At 47.9% G+C, this 21,301-nt stretch overlaps 1 protein-coding gene across 2 annotated transcripts in view; it reads right to left on the bottom strand.

The window, feature by feature from the left end:
* Positions 1-21,301, bottom strand: part of C10H9orf152 (chromosome 10 C9orf152 homolog) — a 163,509-nt gene that overhangs the window by 94,488 nt on the left and 47,720 nt on the right. The window lies entirely within an intron of this gene.

Raw genomic sequence — 21,301 nt, 5'->3', positions numbered from 1 at the left:
GTGATTGACGTCTCCAGCGGGTAGAATGTCCGGTATGATTTCATACTCTTGTGGTCCTTTCGCATCCCTAGTCAGTGGTTCCATTGTCTGTACCGGTTTAGGCGACCTTGTACCTGTAACGAGTCTACACTGTTGCATTCAGCAAAAATGTTTCTTTGGGCAAGTCGAATTTCATGAGAATGGATCTACTACGGTTACACTCATCTTCTAGCTTTTGGAAAAGTATGATTACATGTCCTTCAGCAAGTCAGCACACTGCATGTTAGAAAAACGCATTTAATGTGAAACCGGGCAGCTAGGCCCGACTCATGCTAACTAGGCCTAGTGAATTAATGAGCAATACCTTAACATATAACTCTTAATATTAGTGTAAAATCATACATTAATGCATCATTATTCATTATTAGTCAATTTCATAAATCATCATATACATTGGTGGCCACTCCCCGTGGGCACATTTCAAGCATGCGTTTAGCAAAAACACATTAATACGTTTTCTATGCGGCATTATTATGCATTATTATGCATTAGTTCATAAACATTTCATGTTAATTCTGAGTATAAGAGCTACGCTCCCTCACAAAGCCACCCCGGAACTGACGTTATATTATAGAGCAGCAGATCTATTGGTGCTCAATGACTGGTGGTTTGAGGATCCTGCCTATGAGGGGGAGGGGTGGATAATGGGTCATGATTGGCTCCCACATTTGCTATATGGCAGCAACTTGCAACAGTCTTACCCGCCTCAACTTGAGTGGTGTCGACCACTTGGAGGGTAGCTATGAAAGGCACTGGAAGGGCAAAAAAGCTCACACTAGAGACCACTTAATAAAAGGAGACCAGACTCCCTCAGGTGTCTGTGCTCCGTGGCTTCGCCAAATGGGATCCAATAGGCATAACAACACTAAGACACGCGATTATAAACAGCTCCATTAAGTCCTTTTGAGAGCTGCAAGAAGAATATCAAATGCATCACACCCAATTTTTTGATATTTTCAGCTTCAGCACATGCTTACACCATACTTACCATCGGATTCTGAAATCCAGGCATGCTCACCTCTGTCAGCGAAATTCTTACTCATGCAGATCAAAGCTCACAAACTGTCCATTCTCTATCAGACATTGCACCATAACCAGCCAGATCCATTGACAAAACTGAGGGAAGTGTGGTCTAGTGACTGGGGCCACTTGAAGACAAGGACTGGAGAGAGGGTGTGGCCACTCTCAGAGAGGCAGTAGTGGCCTATCAGATCCGCCTTATACAACTTAAATTATTGGGTAGAAGGATCCTTAGGGAGCTAGACTGATTTTACTGCACATTGCGGATGATGTGGGGGTTAACAGACATAAAAGTGTGCTGCTTTGGCTAGGTCTGCTGATAGCGAAATGGGATACTGCAAAAGCTTGGAGGAGCGCAAAGGCCCCCTCGCTGGACGGGAGAGCAAAGTGCAGGAAAACTGTATGTACCTGGAGCTTCCGGTGTACCAGGCCAGGGGGTGTCCACAAAAGTAGTGCAAAATTTGGAAGGACTGGGCTGGACATCGAGGGATACATTTTGAACCATGTCCATCCGAGCCATGGTCCATGGACAGTGAGATATGTTCCTTTTAGGGCACACCACTCTGAGACCCAGAGGAGTGCTTAATGCTTATTCTGAATTGTATCTGTTTGACACATTGTACAAAACAGTATTGTGACTGCAGCAGCGTCACTGTACTGTAATGAATGCGCATGTGCCAGGCTTGGATTGTGTAATTGATAAACCCTCAACAAAAAGTTTTTTAAAAAAATTTGATTGAATTCACTGTACATTGCTACGCCCTATCTGATATAATCTGGGAGGCTTGTGAATGAGAAACACGTTTTTGAAAGTATCCTGGAAACAGAGATTTTGAATACTTGACCCTACCTTCGTCTGTTGCTCAGCAGGTTCTCTCTGATCATGCAATGAAGTGGCTGATCCCCCGCAATCCTTCTCTGTATTACTTGAGCAAATCACAATTCCACTAAAAGGCTGTTGTCACGTAAAGCCTCAGGTCTTGAATGAAATGGTTTGTAATAATATAGCATGAAAAAAGATCTGAAGCTATCAAGCCTTTTTAGACACTATGGGGGTCATTACAACATTGGCGGTAAAAGCCGCTTACCGCCGTGCAGAACACCGCCAACACACCGCCAACACACCGCCGCGGCCGCGGAAATCCGCCACAGCTATTATGACGCACGGAATCTGCCAAAATTCAGACACCCACAAAGTCCGCCACACCAAAGGTCAGTGATAAACTGGTGAAAACAAATCCTCCATAGTCACGCCAACAGAAATACGCCCACACTATCACAACACACGAATCCACGCAGCGGTCTTTCAACCGCGGTATTCCATTGGTGGTACACACCGCCGCGCTCAAAATACACACACTCTTACAAAACACAGCCACATTGGACAATTCCAAATACACACACCTGATACACATACACACATCACTCCCACACACCCAATACACTATAAAACACACACCCACATCACCCACAAACCCTTACGACAACAAATCACGACTGAAAGCCAGAGAGAGACACCACCAGCAACAACACTAGCATCCACAGGCACACAACACCATCACCCACATAACTTCCACGCACCTCACACAACACCCCACTACATATCAGCACACTTATCACCCCGCACACCACCCCACACATCACCTACACCACCCCATGGCACAGCAAAGACACCCCAGGTTCTCGGAGGAGGAGCTCAGGGTCATGGTGGAGGAAATCATCCGGGTAGAGCCACAGCTATTCGGATCACAGGTGCAGCACACCTCCACTGCAAGGAAGATGGAGCTATGGCGAAGAATAGTGGACAGGGCCAACGCAATGGGACAGCACCCAAGAAATCGGGAGGACATCAGGAAGAGGTGGAACGACCTACAGGGGAAGGTGCGTTCCGTGGTCTCCAGACACCACCTGGCGGTTCAGTGGACTGGCGGCGGACCCCCACCTCCTCCCCCACAACTAACAACATGGGAGGAGCAGGTCTTGCTGATTCTGCATCCTGAGGGCCTCGCAGGAGTAGGTGGAGGAATGGACTCTGGTAAGTCAAACCTTTCACTACTTCATCCCCCACCCACCTGCATGCTATCACCTACCCCCACCCTCGCCCTCACCCCCATCACTCCTACTCCTCACAAATGTCCCACTATCACAAACCACACATCCCAACACCAGGACCTGCATGCAACACCAAAGCATGGACACCCATCACTAAACCATGCCCATACCCATACACCCCCCTAAACCATCATCACACAAGGTCCCACACAGGAATGCTAGCACTGGGGTACACGGTCACCCACCCATTGCACACCTTGACACACACAGATGCAATAATCAAGCCTTTATACCCCTGCAGGAACCCTACCCAACGTCACCGGTCAGGAAGGTCCACACATGTCCACACCACCAACAGAAGAGGCCCACAGTGATGACAGCACCTCTGTCAAACTGGATCTAGATGACGAGCCCGGCCCATCGGGGACCTCGGGACAGTCGGTTCCCCACACCCAGTCACAGGCCACCACAGAGCTTCACCCCCTATGGAAACACCAGCACAGCACCCACCCAGCGGGCCCATACCACCGCCCCCAGGATACGCCAATCAGCAGTGTGTCCACCACTACAGGGAACCCAGGCTAACCCACCACCCCAACAACAACAGGGACCTGGGGGCAGTGGTAGTGGGCACACAGTCCAGGGGAGGGAGGCACAGGAACACAGGGGAACTGGGAGGGCTGCTGTGCGACAGAGGGAGGACAGGCCAAGTGAACCCACTCTCCATGAGGCCCTCTCCTCCATCATGGGAGCCTACCACCACTCCCAGGAGACGATGGCAACGGTACTGGCCAAGTTTCAGGAGACCCAGAGCCTGCAGGAGGAATAGTATATGGGCTTCAGGGAGGAACTCAGAACCATCAATTCCACCCTGGGCACCATCATAGGGGTGCTGAAGGAAGTACCCAACACCAGGAGGGACACCGTGGCACTACAAGGGGCCCCTGACACTAGCATGGACGATGCCCACCACCTCCGCTGGCGCAAGTGGACAGGAGGCACCACCACAGGACCACCACACCAGCACCCCACTCCCTGCAGAGTGAGAACCACCTCGCAAACGGTCCCTGAGATCCAGGAATAAGACAGAGAACGATGCCAAGACCCCCGCCAAGAAATGAGACCACCCTGATTGTCATTCTACTGTCCCACTTTGTCACCCTGTCCATCCTTAAACTGCCCCAGCTCCACTTCCTATGCCCATTTGGGCAATGCACCTGTGATCCTAATATACTGGGCTCAGCCATGGACATTCCTCCACCATCGCCCCTCACCATTTTGCTACCCCCTCCAATTTTGAGCACTAAAATAAACACCCTTAAAGCACAAAACAATCTGGAGTCTGTCTGTGAATTCGGAATACTGTATTAGCAATAACTGTAGCAAAAAGCTCTTTCATTTGTAATGTCAACATACCTATGTCACACAGCTCTAGTCCATGAGGAATCAAAGCAGATGTCACACTGTGGGACCCAGATCTGTGAAATCGTAAGGGAAAGTGACAACTCAGTGACCATACACTGGGTGAAAATGACATACAGTAGAGAGGTAGTAGTGTATAAGTACATGTAGTAGGCACGTTTGTATTATTACCTGTGTTTCACTGGAAATATTGCTGGATCACTGAGTCCATGTCTTCTTCCTCTGCTTCCTCGTCACTAATCTGGAGGGATATCCCCAGACCCAGACAACCATTCCCACTGACTAGCTTCCAGGTGCTCACCTAATAGCCACACACAGTGCCTCTGGAGTTGACCCATCACATAAGGGATGCTGCTATTCCGCAGGATGTAAGCGTCATGCACTGAGCCAGGGAACATGGCATTCACATGGGAGATGTACTGGTCTGCCAAACATACCATCTGTACATTCATCGAATGATAACTCTTCCGGTTTCTGTACACCTGTTCACTCCTGTGGGGGGGGACCAAAGCCACAGATGTCCCATCAATGGCACCTATGATGTTGGGGATATGTCCCAGGGCGTAGAAATCACCTTTCACTGTAGGCAAATCCTCAACCTGAGGGAAAACGATGTAGCTCCGCATGTGTTTTCAGCAGGGCAGACAACACTCTGGACAAAACGTTGGAAAACATAGGCTGGGACATCCCTGATGCTATGGCCACTGTTGTTTGAAATGATCCACTTGCAAGGAAATGGAGCACTGACAGCACCTGCACTTGAGGGGGGATTCCTGTGGGATGGCGGATAGCTGACATCAGGTCTGGCTCCAGCTGGGTACACAGTTCCTGGATTGTGGCACGGTCAAGCCTGTATGTGATTATCACGTGTCTTTCCTCCATTGTCGACAGGTCCACCAACGGTCGGTACACCGGAGGATGCCGCCATCTCCTCACATGTCCCAGCGGACGGTGCCTAAGAAGGACAACAGCGAGCACAGAGTCAAACAACTCAGAGGTACGTACTAACAGCTTACACAGAACACTATTCATACTCATAAAGTGGCCTGTATGTGTGTTGAGTTTAGGCCTAGGTATGTGTGACGCAGTTTAAAATGAAGCCATGTGGGCCCCTGAAATGGCGGCTGCCTGACCTCTAAAGTGGGACAATGGGATGTGAGGTAACTGTGCTGGGGTTGAACATCGTCGTGGTAGGTAGTCGAAGACCGCGGCGCAATGCTGCTTTGGTTAACATTGGACCCTATGGGTCCTAGGAGCCAATGACGATGTACGCCGGCGGTGACGGTACGCACCGCCGCGGACGTGACCGCCATTTTCTATCTATTCAATCACTCGATACCTGATCTTCGGCAGGAGAGGACCTACATTGCAAGTGCTGCTGTGACCTCGGTCTGGAAGAGACAATGGCTCGAGTGTCTGGGGAAAGGGCCCCTGCCTTCACATCGGAGGAGTTGGAGAAACTCGTGGATGGGGTCCTCCCCCAGTACACGTAACTCTACGGTCTTCCAGACAAACAGGTAAGTACACTCGTAGCATGATGTATGGGCGATGCCTGTGTGGAGAGGGGTGGATGTAAGAAGAAAGGGGGGAGAGTGCGGCGTGCATGAAATGATGGTGAGTGCATGTGCCACATGGCAAGGGTAGGGATGGGGGCCAATCACTTTGACAGTGCAGTTGGTAATAACTTTCTCTTCCCCCTGTACAAATCATGTAGGTCAGCGCCCACCAGAAAAAATATATTTGGCGTGCCATCGCCAAGGACTTCCAGACCCTGGGGGTCTACCACAGACGGAGCACCCACTGCCGGAAAAGATGGGAGGACATTCACCGCTGGAGCAAGAAGACGGCGGAGGCTCAGCTGGGGATGGCCTCCCAACGTGGGAGGGGTGCCCGTCGCACCATGACCCGCCTGATGTTCAGGATCCTGGCGGTGGCGTACCCGGAGTTGGATAGGCGCTTGAGGGCATCACAGCAGCCACAAGGGGGTGAGTACACTCGCATTCTGCTGACTTTGCACGCAGTGGACGGGTCTGGGTGGAGGAGGTGGGCTGTGGGTTTCCGTAGGCCAGGGCGAGTTCCGTAGGCAAGGTCCCTCCGTAAGCAAGGCCATGTGGCACCCCAGCCCACCTCTGTAGAGTGCCAAGTACACCTAGTCATGCCCCTGTGTCATCTATGTGTGCAGATGTCGTCCATAGCCTTGTAGGCCATTTCCCAGGAATTGAACAGTGGAGCCCAAGAGCGCGGCGTAGTGCAGGGGGCTTCTGTGTCTGTTGTGTCCGCCAACGGTAGCGGTAATGCATGAACTCAACATGTCTTTCTTCTGTCGTTCCCCCCCCCCCTTTTTGTGGTCTCCCTGTTCTTGTGTGCATTAGCATCACCAGGCGGAGGAGCAGTGGCACCGGAGCACGAGGGAGCTGCATCCCACATGGCCATGGAGGGCCATACTACGGACTTTGAGTTCACCAGTGGGACGGAGGGTGAGAGGAACTCCACAGCGGGGACAGGAGCTGAGACCAGTGACACGGACTCGTCCTCTGATGGGAGCTCCCTTGTGGTGGCGGCAACATCTGTGCCCCCCCATCTACAGGTACAGCCGCCACCCCCCCTTCCAGTACCGCCCTCCCAGCAGCCCCTCAGCCTTCGTCCCGTGCCCGCTCACCCGGGAGGGTGGGCATCACCTTCGCCCCAGGCACCTCAGGCCCTACCCCAATCACCCCTGCTGCCCTCAGTGAGGAGGCCATTGACCTCCTCAGGTCCCTCACTGTTGGGCAGTCTACCATTTTGAATGCCATCCAGGGTGTAGAAAGGCAGTTTCAACAAACAAATGCATTCCTGGAGGGCATTCATTCTAGTCAGGCGGCCTTTCAGCGAGCTTTTCAGACTCTGGCCTCAGCACTGATGGCAGCCATTGTCCATGTGTCAAGCCTCCCCCTCCAACTTCCTCCACCCCGACCCAATCCCCTGTACCTCAGCCTATCCCAAGCACACCTACAGACCAGCATGCGCACACGTCAACACACAAGGGAAGCTCAGGCAAACATAAGCACCACACATCCCACAGGCACTCACGCAAGCATCACACACATGCAGACACACCAACATCCACTACCTCCACTGTGTCCCCCTCCTCCTCCCTCCCTGTCTCGTCTACACTCACACCTGCATGCACTACCTCTACAGCCACTACGTCCCTCTCCAGCACACCCACCACCACACCCCACTCACGTGCAGTCACCACCCCCACTACCATTCACACGTCCCCTGTGTCCTCTCCCAGTGTGCCTGTGACGCCCCCTCCGAAGAGACACAAAAGCAGGCACACACCCACCCAACAGCCATCCACCTCTTGACAGCCTCCAGCGCACGCACCTTCACCCAAAGTCACCAAACGAACACCTCCCACAACCACAACTTCTTCCTCCACTCCAAAACCCCCTCCAGCTGCCCGTCCCAGTGTGTCAAAAAAACTTTTCCTGTCCAACCTTGACCTCTTTCCCACACCTCCCCCACCCCGTCCGTCTCATAGGTCCCGAACTAGCACCTCAGCCACAACATCTCCGGGACCAGTGGTGCCTGTAGTCACCAGAATCTGGAGTGCACCGGCCACCAGGGCAGCCAGTGTGGCACAGAGCCACAGCACAGACAGTCCCCCACCTGTGAAGCATCAGAAGTTGGCTAGTGCCGGGCGGGAGAGGGGGAAGACTCCAGCCACCAAAGCTGCTCCCAGGGGTCCCGGTGGGAGTGTGGAGTCAGCTGTGACACCTTCCAAGGTGGGTAAGGGCCACAAGAAACCGGGCAAGTCTGGGAAGAGCAGCACCGTGGAGAAGACCGCCATCATCCCCGCTGCCCAGGAGGCCACCGCCAGCACAAGCCCAGCTGCCCAGGAGGCCAGCACCAGCCCAGCTGCCCAGGAGGCCACCGCCAGCACAAGCCCAGCTGACGAGGAGGCCACCACCAGCACCAGCCCAGCTGCCCAAGAGGCCACCGCCAACACCAGCCCAGCTGCCCAGGAGGCCACCGCCAGCACAAGCCCAGCTGCCCAGGAGGCCACCGCTAGCACAAGCCCAGCTGCCCAGGAGGCCACCGCCAGCACAAGCCCAGCTGGGCCATGAAGGACCGCCAGCAAAAGCCCCGCTGGGCCATGAAGAACCGCCAGCAAAAGCCCCGCTGGTCCATGAAGGACCGCCAGCAAAAGCCACGCTGGGCCATGAAGGACCGACAGCAAAAGCCCAGCTGGGCCATGAAGGACCGCCAGCAAAAGCCCTGCTGGGCCATGAAGGACCGCCAGCACAAGCCCCGCTGGGCCATGAAGGACCGCCAGCAAAAGCCCCACTGGGCCATGAAGGACAGCCAGCAGCTGAGTCCCTGCAATGGAGACCACCATCTCAAGCACCGCTGAACAGGGCACCGCTGTCTCAAGCACCGCAGAACAGGACACCGCCGTCTCAAGCACCGCTGAACAGGGCACCGTCGCCTAAAGCACCGCTGAACAGGGCACCGCCGCCTCAAGCACAGCTGAACAGGGCACCGCCGCCTCTAGCACTGCTGAACAGGGCACCGCTGCCTCAAGCACTGCGGAACAGGGCACCGCCGCCTCAAGCACCGCTGGCCCATGAGCGCCAAGGACACTGACGCTACTGAGTCCGTCACGGGCAGAATGAAGCACTCTGGGCACAAGGCCCCCTCCAGAACCAGTGGAGAGATACATCCACTACCTCTGTCCTTAGCAGGATGAAGCACTCTGGGCACCATGCCCCCTCCAGAACCAGTGGAGAGATACATCCACTACCTCTATCCTTAGCAGGATGAAGCACTCTGGGCACAAGGCCCCCTCCAGCACCAGTGGAGAGATACATCCACTACCTCTGTCCTTAGCAGGATGAAGCACTCTGGGCACCATGCCCCCCCTAGAACCACTCGAGAGATACATCCACTACCTCTGTCCTTAGCAGGATGAGGCACTCTGGGCAGAAGGCCCCTTCCAGAACCAGTGGAGAGATACATCCACTACCTCTGTCCTTAGCAGGATGAAGCACTCTAGGCACCATGCCCCCTCCAGAACCAGTGGAGACTGTTATCCACTTGAGAGACTGTGGCTTTGCACTCCCCAGGATGGAACAGTGGGCAACCCACCCACTGTAGAGACTTGAGAGACTGTGGCTTAGCACTCCCCAGGACTTAACAGTGGGCAACCTACTCCCTGTAGAGACTTGAGAGACTGTGGCTTTGCACTCCCCAGGATGTAACAGTGGGCATCCCACCCACTGTAGAGACTTGAGAGACTGTGGCTTTGCACTCCCCAGGATTGAACAGTGGGCAACCTACCCACGTAGAGACTTGAGAGACTGTGGCTTTGCACTCCCCAGGATATAGCAGTGGGCAACCCACCCACTGTAGAGACTTGCGAGACTGTGGCTTTGCACTCCCCAGGATTGAACAGTGGGCAACCCACCCACTGTAGAGACTTGAGAGACTGTGGCTTTGCACTCCCCAGGATATAGCAGTGGGCAACCCACCCACTGTAGAAACTTAAGAGACTGTGGCTTTGCACTCCCCAGGATGTAACAGTGGGCATGTGTCCCTCTCGTGGATTTTGCGTCGTGCACTCAAGCGGCTGAGGTGCCCCCCCTTTCCCTCCCCCTGAGGTGCCTGTTTTCTTGCTCTCTGATGCCCCTGCAGTGTTCTCTCCGTCATGGTCGGGGATCTTGTGTGGGCTTCGCCCATACCGTGTGGGCCCAGTGTTCCACGGACTTAATTGGAGCACTACCTGGACTACTATTTTTGGTATATATTTTGTAAATGGTGTATATATATATTTTTGCCTACTTGATTTTAATATATTACAAAGGTTACACTCATTTTCTATTGTCTTTGCATTCTTCCAGGGGGGTTGTGGGGTGTAACTGTGATGTATTAATATGCATTAGTGTGTGTGTTGTAGTGGGTGGGGGTGTTGCGTGTGTATGTCCCTGTTTTTTCCCTCCCCCCTCCCCTGTGTTGTAGGTGCAGTACTCACCGTGGTCTTCGCCGCCGGCGTTCATGCTCCTGGTAGAGTAGCAGGAAGACTATCGCAGGTAGAATTTGGAGTTCCGGGTCCATGGTGTTCTAGTTCCTCGTAGGGTGTGTAGAGGTGAGCGTTTTCCCTTCGAAATTCCTGTTTCCGCCATGTTTTTATCCACGGTGAATCCGCCCCGGAAAAGGTGGCGGATTGGCCTGTCATAATAGTGTGGGCGGTACATTGTCTCTCGCCTGTCTGTTGGTGGTGACCGCCGCGCTGTTTGTTTGTACCGGCGTGGCGGTCTGAGTGTTAAAGTGGCTGTCTTTGTTGGCGGTTTCCACGACAGACGTAATTTCAAAATTTTTAGCGCCGGCCTGTTGGCGGTCTTAGCGCCGGCTTTAACACCGTCCGCCAGGGTTGTAATGACCACCTATGTTCAGTCTTTATGCCAACCATAACAGACCAGTTGGGTCTCACCTAATTATGTATGCGTTGATACAAATCGTGAAGGAGCAGCAAATCCAGAGCAGGAGACCATGATGTTTTAAAGACCATTAGCATAAGGTATGGACTGAGAATTCATGCATAAATATACTGTTAAATGGTGGTATTCATGGATTGAGAAGACCACGACAGAGACAGAGGTGCACATACAATGCTGGTGACGTACCAATGCTAAAAATAAATGCTGCTATGTATTTCTTTTTGTGCTTGTACAGGGAGCTCCCTTTTTTTGTGAGCTGCCACACTTTGCAAAGCTTATTCTGTCTCCCAGTCTACCCATGCTGCCATATTCAGTGGGCATGATCATTGTGTGGCCCCTTTTGTCTCTTACTTTTAGTTTGCTTTTGACTTTAAAACACAGTGTAAAGCTATGATGTGGGAAACGAAATAAGACTCGCTTTGTGTCCCTCCTCCATGTTTGGACTTCTAGGTCCCTGACTATCATTTGATATTTGGCCACTCTCTTGCTGTTTGTGCAACTGCTGTGTTGTGCAGGCAGTCAAAGAAAAAGTGTAATCACTGCACTGCCTTTCAGGAAGTTGCTTGTGTGCAGAAAATAAATAAAGCTGATATCTGCCCTTGGTTACCCAGCTACCTCTATTACTTACAAACATACCAAACTAGGTAATGGCTAGTGGATATATTGGTCAGTGCAGACAATCTTGGAAGTCAAAATCTGGAATATAAATTAAAATGTAAAATGTTGAGTGATTAATTAGAGCACAACTAGACCTTCTCAATGAAAGATTTTCTTCTCATGTTTTATTATAAGACAGTCTCCAGTAAGGTCACTTTTAAGATTCCAAGTGAATGGATAGATTGCTAAAAAATAGCTAATGGATTACGTGTCTAAAGTTTGGAAAATGTGCTACCTTGTGCTAAGCTTGGGCAGGCTTTTTGATGCTAAGCTTTGTCGGCGGTTGAGAGAGATGGACTTAAAAACACAACCTTTTTCCAGAAAACATTTACAATTAAACGATCTGAATAGAAGCTGCAGGAGATTGACTGGATAAGAGGACTTGTGCTGTTTGAATAGAAACTAAATCAGCTGTTTGACAGGATGACTGCCGTTTTTAGAATTTACTCAGCACTTACTGAGGTGACTGAAGATAAAAATCATATTCGAATTTGAGTGGCAGAACAGATTAGCTTCCTTTCATAAGATACGTAATTTTCGCTCCTAACTCTTACAAGAAACACCACCTTTTTGTCAACAGTGCGATTTTTGGTGCAAGCAGTGCTTCAATCAGGAAAACACCACTATTCAAGGACCTACAAAATAAATTGGCAAGTGTTCCAAACCAATGAAGATCTCGAAGTCAAAGAGTTGTCACAGAGGTAAAGTGGCTAGCAAACATAAATATGCCAATTGAGTTTAGAGATAATTGCTTCTGACATTCCTCAGATATGACATCTAACTCCTTTTCCCCTCACATTTCTACCCGTAGATTGTTTAATGATGTAAGGTGTTCAACTAAAGGAATTCTTGGAGATTTACCAGTATTTTGTAATGGAAAACCATTTTCTTTTCAGAACTTTAAATGGTTTAATGGACACTTAATATTAATCTCATAAACTGTAGTACTTAGGGACTCTAATTTTATTAGACTATTCATCAGCTCACCGTGAAGTGCTTTTTAATCAAAGTTGGAACTAAATCAAACATTCTAATGGCCCTTTTGCATGCTGTTTTTCATGTACTTATGAGGAAGAATTTAAGTTACTTTTTTAGTGATTACTCAAGAATATTCAACATAGTGTTGCATTTACTCTTCTTTGGAAGTTGTATCAGGGGCTATATCCATATCTGGAGGAATAATATGGAAGCAGAACTTTTGTAAATGATTATGTTTGTTCTGTTTTTTCTAAAAAGACGTATGACTGCAACTCCTATTGAGAACATTTGCTAAGATGTGCTTAATCATTTTCCACTTACCCAAAAAATACATACTTATCATTACAGCCTTTGAAAACACTGAAACTATAATAATCTATCAAATATGTGTTGGCTGTTGTGGTCAATCAACAAACCTCCTGAAAAATTTACTGATTATGGAGCTTTCCTGTGAAGAAGCTAATGAACTTAATAAGCAAAACATAAAATCTACTCCTACGAATATACCATATAGTAGTATGTATTGTATATCTTGAGTGGTTCCACAAAAACTATTGTACGTTCAATTTGACTTGCTAATGCTTGCTGGTGAGTTGGGTGTGTTCAATGAGATATTTTTGTATTTTAGTAACACATTGTCTACTTCGAATGAGTTCAAATACAGTGCAATTTGATTATGATCAAGGTGGTGGATCTGTTCCTGATGGTGAAAGTTTCCAAAAGTGTGCTTGTATGTCAGAGAACAAACAACAATCTTTCACAATGTTACCTATCGGGAATGCAAAGCCCTAGTGTTCCACCATCTAGATTTATTTTATTCTTTCTATAAGTATTTTGGTATCAGTGCTACTCCTATGTTTTTATTTTTAGTACTTTAGGAGTGTATACTCTTCTTTTAAGTGTGTTTATTTCCTTGAATTGGAGTGCAAGATTTGTATGTAGAGCATCACCCTTCGTTTAAAATCGACACATTCCAAGGACACCTCGTTGTAGAGTTGCGATGATGAAAAGGTTGGCTTGTTTTACAGACTCATAATCTCCTGCAAATGACACCATGTGCGACTTGCACCACAGGTCATATACACAGTATTTCAGCACGTTCAGAAGAAGGTGTTACCTTATTTACATAGCAACAATCTCTAAAGAGGTGAGGGCTAATAGTGGCTAACAGTTCGAACTTATGCCCAAGAAGAGTGTATTGGGAATAGATGTAGAGGGTTGATGTTACATGCCGACCTGCCTACTGTTGCAATGAAGGTGCAGCCATTGAATGTAACCCTTACAACACCTACAGTAGGCAGGCAACAGTTATTTTCAAATATATCAATCAGCATAGCTGCACCAGTACTAATGAGATCTAAGCATTAGCATTACATCTAATCATCAAATTATCCCCCCCACACAAAGATCTTGTGCTATGCAATCTGCCATGTCAGTGTGCGCTGTGCAACAGATGTTTGCTTCTATTTGTAATAAAAGAAACAGCACCAGCTTGGGTACAGTGCTGCTTTTTAGGTCTCGCCTACAGACAGCTTTTAGGTTTCATCCGCTGTTTTTGGCATTTCGTAACATGTAAGATAAGGTGGACATAAGAAAAAGTAAATGAGAAAAGGGAAAAGGAAATGTATCCTCCCACCCACTTACCAACCCCAAATCTACCCTCTCACAATTACTGACAGAATCCTGTGACTACATACCTGGATCCTATTCTTCCCTTTGGAGCAGTCTCCCAAGCTGGATTAATAGGTCATTATCACCGAGGCCCAAGTCTCAAAGGCGTTTGAGACATGTAAGACTCCTGTAGTCTTTGTTAACATATGTTAGGAGAGGCTTCTATATTTTATCAGATTTTTAAAGTCATAAGTCAATTTCTTAGAGCCAAGTGTAATCCATATTCTTTGCATTCATTGGTCTTGTGTTGGGATTATATTTTGACAGACGTACCTATTTAGCTGCCAGGAACACCTGAGAAATTGTTTTCCTCTTGGCCAAGGTGAGAGAATATATTCCATGCATGGGAGAGCCTAAAATGATTAGCTCTGGACATTTGTCTATGTCATTACCACCCCACCCATTTGAAAGATACAATAATGTTAGGCTTTGGATACGCCTATAATATGTGGATGATTGTTTCCATGTCCCACATTGTCTTCAGCATTCCTGGGGTCTTGTTTAGTTGAATGTATGTAATCATTCTGGGTTGTACTCCCACCTCTATAGTATTTTAAATATTGACTTCTTTTCCTTGGGTATGGTATGAATAATTGTTAACCTTTATGGATATTTCATTCTATTCCCTGGGGTCTAATATTATAGTCCGGTCTTTCTCCCACTGTCTCTGGTAAATTAATTTGCATGTTGTGTATTAAGGATTGTATGTATCTGAGATACCACATCTGTCAGATTTGAGGAGCCTAAAAAAAGCATTTGAATTTAATGAGGGTGCGTATGACTCTTGGCTTAACCAATGGGTGCTGATCCCTTTAACGAAAGTGTTCTCATTCTGAAATTCCATAACCACCTTAATTGCTCCAAAGGTCATCATTAAATCTGCTTTGGACAGGTATTTGAGTGTAAAACAGCCCTTTGTTTTCCAGACTTTAAAGTCTGGGGCATCTAACCCAGGAGAAAAGACTTAGGGCCTGTTTTAGTTTTTGGCACACGGGTTACTCCGTCATAATGGTAACAGATATCCCGTCCACCGAAATGGTAATTGTTAGACCGGACAGCCTTAGGGTGGTCACCCCTAACTTTTTGCCTGCCTCCCTCCACTTTTTGGACACTGTTTTTGCTGGTTTTTAGACTCTGCGCACTTTACCACTGCTAACCAGTGCTAAAGTGCATATGCTCTCTCCCTTAAAACATGGTAACCTTGAATCATACCTGATTGGACTATTTAATTTACTTATAAGTCCCTAGTAATGTGCACTCTATGTGCCTAGGGCATGTAGGTTAAATGCTACTAGTGGGCCTGCAGCACTGGTTGTGCCACCCACTTAAGTAGCCCCTTTTCCTTGTCTCAGGCCTGCCATTGCAAGGCCTGTGTGTGCAGTTTCACTGTCACCTCGACTTGGCATTTAAAAGTACTTGCCAAGCCTAAACCTCTCCTTTCTCCACATATACGTCACCTCTAATGTGTGCCCTAGGTAACCCCTAGAGCAGGGTGCTGTGTGGGTGAAAGGCAGGACATGTACCTGTGTAGTTTACATGTCCTGGTAGTGTAAAACTCCTAAATTCGTTTTTGCACTACTGTGAGGCCTGCTCCCTTCATAGGCTAACATTGGGGCTGCCCTCATACAGTTTTGAAGTGGTAGCTGCTGATCTGAAAGGAGTAGGAAGGTCTTATTTAGTATGGCCAGAATGGTAATATAAAATCCTGCTGACGGGTGAAGTTGGATTTAATATTACTATTCTAGAAATGCCACTTTTAGAAAGTGAGCATTTCTTTGCACTTAAATCTTTCTGTGCCTTACAATCCACGTCTGGCTGGGCTTAGTTGACAGCTCCTTGTGCATTCACTCAGACACACCCCAAACACAGGGTACTCAGCCTCACTTGCATACATCTGCATTTTGAATGGGTCTTCCTGGGCTGGGAGGGTGGAGGGCCTGCTCTCACACAAAGGACTGCCACACCCCCTACTGGGACCCTGGCAGACAGGATTGAACTGAAAGGGGACCTGGTGCACTTCTTAGCCACTCTTTGAAGTCTCCCCCACTTCAAAGGCACCTTTGGGTATAAAACAGGGCCTCTGCCCTACCTCATCAGACACTTGCTGGAGAAGAAACCTGAACCAGAAACTACATCCTGCCAAAAAGAACTGCCTGGCTGCTCAAAGGACTCACCTGTCTGCTTTCTACAAAGGACTGCTGCTTTGCTCTCCAAGGGCTTGGATAGAGCTTGCCTCCTGTTCCCTGAAGTCTCAGGACCAAAAAGACTTCTCTTTTTCACTTGGACGCTCCGTGCGGCGAAATTTTCGACGCACAGCTTGTTCCGCGGCAAGAAAAACGCCGCACACCGACGCTGATCGACGCGACGCCTTTGGGACGACCGGAACTTCGATGCACGGCCTCGCAAGGACAACGCCGCCCGACTTCCAGAGGAGAAATCGGCGCAACGCCTGCCGTGAGATAGAAACTTCGCCGCGCAGCCCCGCAGAACGACACGCAGCCGGAAAACAAGCAGGAAAATCCACGCACAGACCTGGGACATCTGGTAATTCCCGCGATCCACAGAAAGAGACTGTCCACGTGCCAGAAAATGACGCACGACTTCCCCGCGTGAAAAATAACGGCGCAAGTCGGTGTGTGCTGGGGAGAAATCAACGTTATTTCACTCAGGCTGCACTGGCAGGCCTGTGTAAGAATTGTCAGATCTCCCTATGGGTGGCACAAGAAATGCTGCAGCCCATAGGGATCTCCTGGAACCCCGATACCCTGGGTACCTCAGTACCATATACTAGGGAATTATAAGGGTGTTCCAGTATGCCAATGTAAATTGGTGAAATTGGTCACTAGCCTGTTAGTGACAATTTGGAAAGAAATTAGAGAGCATAACCACTGAGGTTCTGAATAGCAGACCCTCAGTGAAACAGTTAGTCATAACACAGGTAACACATACAGGGCACACTTATGAGCACTGGGGCCCTGGCTGGCAGGGTCCCAGTGACACATACAACTAAAACAACATATATACAGTGAAATATGGGGGTAACATGCCAGGCAAGATGGTACTTTTCTACAGACGCACACACCATTTTTCAACGTATCTCTTATTCTGTGGCCCTCTGAGGAGATTTTCCACTCCAAACCAGGTACTTTGTGCTTGAAAGAGACTTTGTTTGCTTTTTAAAGACTTAAGACACTTTGGGGGTTATTCTAACTTTGGAGGAGGTGTTAATCCGTCCCAAAAGTGATGGAAAAGTGACGGATTTACCACCAGCCGTATTACGAGTCCATTATATCCTATGGAACTCGTAATACGGCTGGTGGTATATCCGTCACTTTACCGTCACTTTTGGGACGGATTAACACTCCTCCAAAGTTAGAATAACCCCCTTTATATCACTTTTCAGTGATATCTCTACAAATTCACATTGCAACTTTATTTGTTTTGACCTACAATTATCCTGATAAATACTATATATTTTTCTAAACACTGTGTGGTGTATTTTTGTGGTGCTATATGGTGGTATTGTATGATTTATTGCACAAATACTTTACACATTGCCTTCTAAGTTAAGCCTGACTGCTCGTGCCAAGCTACCAGAGGGTGGGCACAGGATAATCTTGGATTGTGTGTGACTTACCCTGACTAGAGTGAGGGCTTTTGCTTGGACAGGGGGTAACCTGACTGCCAACCAAAAATCCCATTTCTAACAGTAATCCCATAGGAAATAATGGAATTTATATTTTGGTGGACAGGATATCCATCACCACTGTGACGTAGTAAACCATGTGCCAAAATCTAAATCAGGCTCTTAATTCCCAAACAGGGGAGTCAACTGTGATAGGAATGCAGTTAAGCCCACTCACTTGGCCAGACTGTCCCACACCCTATGTATGGCATGGGTGAAGGGGGGAGGGGGGAATATTGTTTCTCACCATGGTATAGTTTGCAGGCCCACAGTACATCCACTATAGTGTAGTTAGCTAGATTCTGATCATTGGAGCACAATTGTTTATTGATCTTGCCCCAAGGCCATTCTATCATGTTGTGTAACCGGGAAGCCTGGTAGTAGTGTAGGGTGCCTAGCACCCCCAACCTACCATGTTTTGTGCATGTTTTCAAGTTCAGTTGAGATCTCCCCTATCCCTAGACAAATAGGAAGCAGGTATTTTGGAAATCTGAGAGTTCAACTATCACTAATGTCGGGGAAAGGGTTTGAAATAAATATTGAATTTTTGGAAGCATTGTCATTTTAAGTGCTGCTCTCCTTCCAACCCAGGAGACAGCCATGAGCAAACTAATTTTTTGCCTCCTTCAACTTCAAGACTGTTTTCATATTGCTTCTCACCCCGTAAGAGGGCCCCACTTAGAATTTCAGTGTCTGCTTAGCAGACACTGAAATTCGCGACGGGTGCTACTGCACCCGTCGCACCCCTTCCACTCCGCCGGCTCCATTCAGAGCCGGCTTCCTCGTGGAAGGGTGTTTCCCACTGGGCTGGCGGGCGGCCTTTTGGCGGTCGCCCGCCAGCACAGTGGGAAACCCAGAATGACCGCCGCGGTCTTTTGACCGCCGCCCGCCAAGCTTGGAATCACCCCCTAAGTGTTGCAGTCCACATGATGTGTTAAGTGCAGTAAAATTATGCCAAAACATGACTTGGTACTTTTTTAGGAAAGTGAATCAAAGTAACCAATCCTTCATAACAGCAGACATGCCTTTCCAATCAGGATGGGTTAGGATACCATCCCAAGTGGTGAGATGTCAAAAATAAGACATATATGTCAGTGGTGGCTGCTGATGATCAAGGGTGATGTGGGGGAGGAAGTAGTGTCAGGGAAGTTAAAAATAATAATTTTAAAAAATGTACCTGTCTGCCGCTCTTGCCCGCCTCCATTGCTCCTCTCTTCCCGGCACTGGGACACAAAGCACAGGCTCCCCATCCATACGCTGCTCTCATTCTATAACTAACATGAGAACAGCCCCGGGATTGGCCTGAGCGGGCTGGTTTGATGCTTGCATAGGCACAGGGAGCCTGTGCTATTTCTCCAACCCTGCTGTGTAACACGGTGTTGGAGAAATGTAAGTACACACATATATAGATAGATTTAATATCCTTGGCTTCACACCTACATATGTTGCTGATATATATAGATCACCAAGGTACATATATGAAGAGTTTAACATAGGAAACATATACTAACCCTTATGTGCTCACCTTGAGTAAATTGTGGTATTCAGTACTTTGGCTATGATACTTTTGTAGGACAATATTACATTTGAGTGTCATCAGCATATGAGTGAAAAATAATGTTAACAAGAATGTCTGGGCAGCGGCGACCACAGTGGTTCCGTTCTCAGAACGAGAGTTGGATAAACTCGAAAGCAGGCTTTTACATCTAATTATATCCTGTACCTCAACCCCTTCGAGTGGCTGACAAGCAATATGTGGCTGTGTAGTGCTGCGGTGGCACAATATGGGTAATGATAAAAAGTTGAATACTTCCAGGTGTCTGAATAAGTGCGTGCTTGTGGGGTGCTACTGGAATAGAGAGGGAAACTGAATGTTATGAGTATGAGTGATAGAGGGCCTGATTTTAAACAAAAAGTGCTACATATTCGCTCATATTAATGCTCCAGTGAATGTGCGAAGACTTTCTGCTTCTCAGAATTGACAAACATAATCAGTAAAATGCACGAAACCGGCACCAAGAGCAGGTTTCCAAGCATAATACTTGGAATATCATGTGGCATGTTTCCATGGCTGCCATTTCCCTAAAGTGTAATTGTACATATCAGCTATGCACAGGGGAAGTACAGCCTGATTGCAAATGCAAATTTTTTCTTTTGTCCTTCACAAAGAATGTTCTTTCTTGTGGAACATCCCCTTGCCCTGTACTTCCTCCAAGTCTGGGCATGATCCGTTCCCCTTCCCAGCCTGGAATGGGAGTTATACCAGGCCTTTGTTGGAGTAAAACTCTGATCAGCCCCAGGATGATGAAAGGTTGGATTGGAATTTGTGAACAGCTACAAACACACATATTTGTGGGTGTTCAGAAACATACAAAGCAAACCATGCCTTCCAACTTCTTGTGTGAGGTTTACTGCTATATAATTCTGCTCACTCATGGTTGAGATTTACACATTAGTAAAAACAAGTACGTCTGTCAGGAATAATTTAGTGAAAATCCCGAGAGGCGTAAATAAAAAAGCAATTTTCCTACATAAATGTACAATTAAGGCTAAAAATGCCTTTACGAATTAGGCCCTGAGGTTTGTAGTCTTCCTATTATGTTACGTTTGAGTTTATGTATCCTGATGCGTTTTTAAAGATGAAGTATGCTGCTACCGAAGAGTATTTTGCATATTTGACATCTAATCCTCAGTTACCTATTTTACCTATCAAAGGTAGATTGTGGGCAAGGTAGAGCACTTCCCGCATCTGGGTATTCCCTTTGATTCTCTTAGCTCCTCAGCTCACAGTGCCTTCCTGTTAGCTGTGTGAAATTTAATCAGGCGGTATGTTCCTTATTTAGCTGTGCCAAGAAGATTGGAAATAAACTGGTTCTTCCTCTCTTAGAACTATACAATTGTAAATGCATTCCATTTAGGACCTATGGGGCAGCTATTTGGGGATACCGACCTAGCCAAACTGCAGGTAGAAGAAAATTGTTTTTGTAGGCGGCTCTTGGGGTTTCCACCTGAAATCCCAATTTTCTTCTTGCATGAAGAACTAGGGTTAGATTAAGTAGAGGACACTATCAAATTAGCACCCTTTCTATAGTGGATGTTGATTTGCAGTAATACTCAAGCCTCGCTGAACCGCTCCGTTGTCAAAGACTGTCTAGGCTGTGATCAAAGGCTTTCGAAATCATGGCTATAGCATATTAAAAAAATAGCCACCTTGTTTGGAAGGCCAGAATTAGTCTGCAAGACATACGTCAAGCTAGTAAATCATGGACCCTGAAGAACCACATTGCTGAAGCTA

Source organism: Pleurodeles waltl, chromosome 10 (genome assembly GCF_031143425.1).
Source record: "Pleurodeles waltl isolate 20211129_DDA chromosome 10, aPleWal1.hap1.20221129, whole genome shotgun sequence".
NCBI lineage: Eukaryota > Metazoa > Chordata > Amphibia > Caudata > Salamandridae > Pleurodeles > Pleurodeles waltl.
Note: the sequence above shows the minus strand (reverse complement) of the source record. Positions and strands in the feature narration are given on the sequence as shown.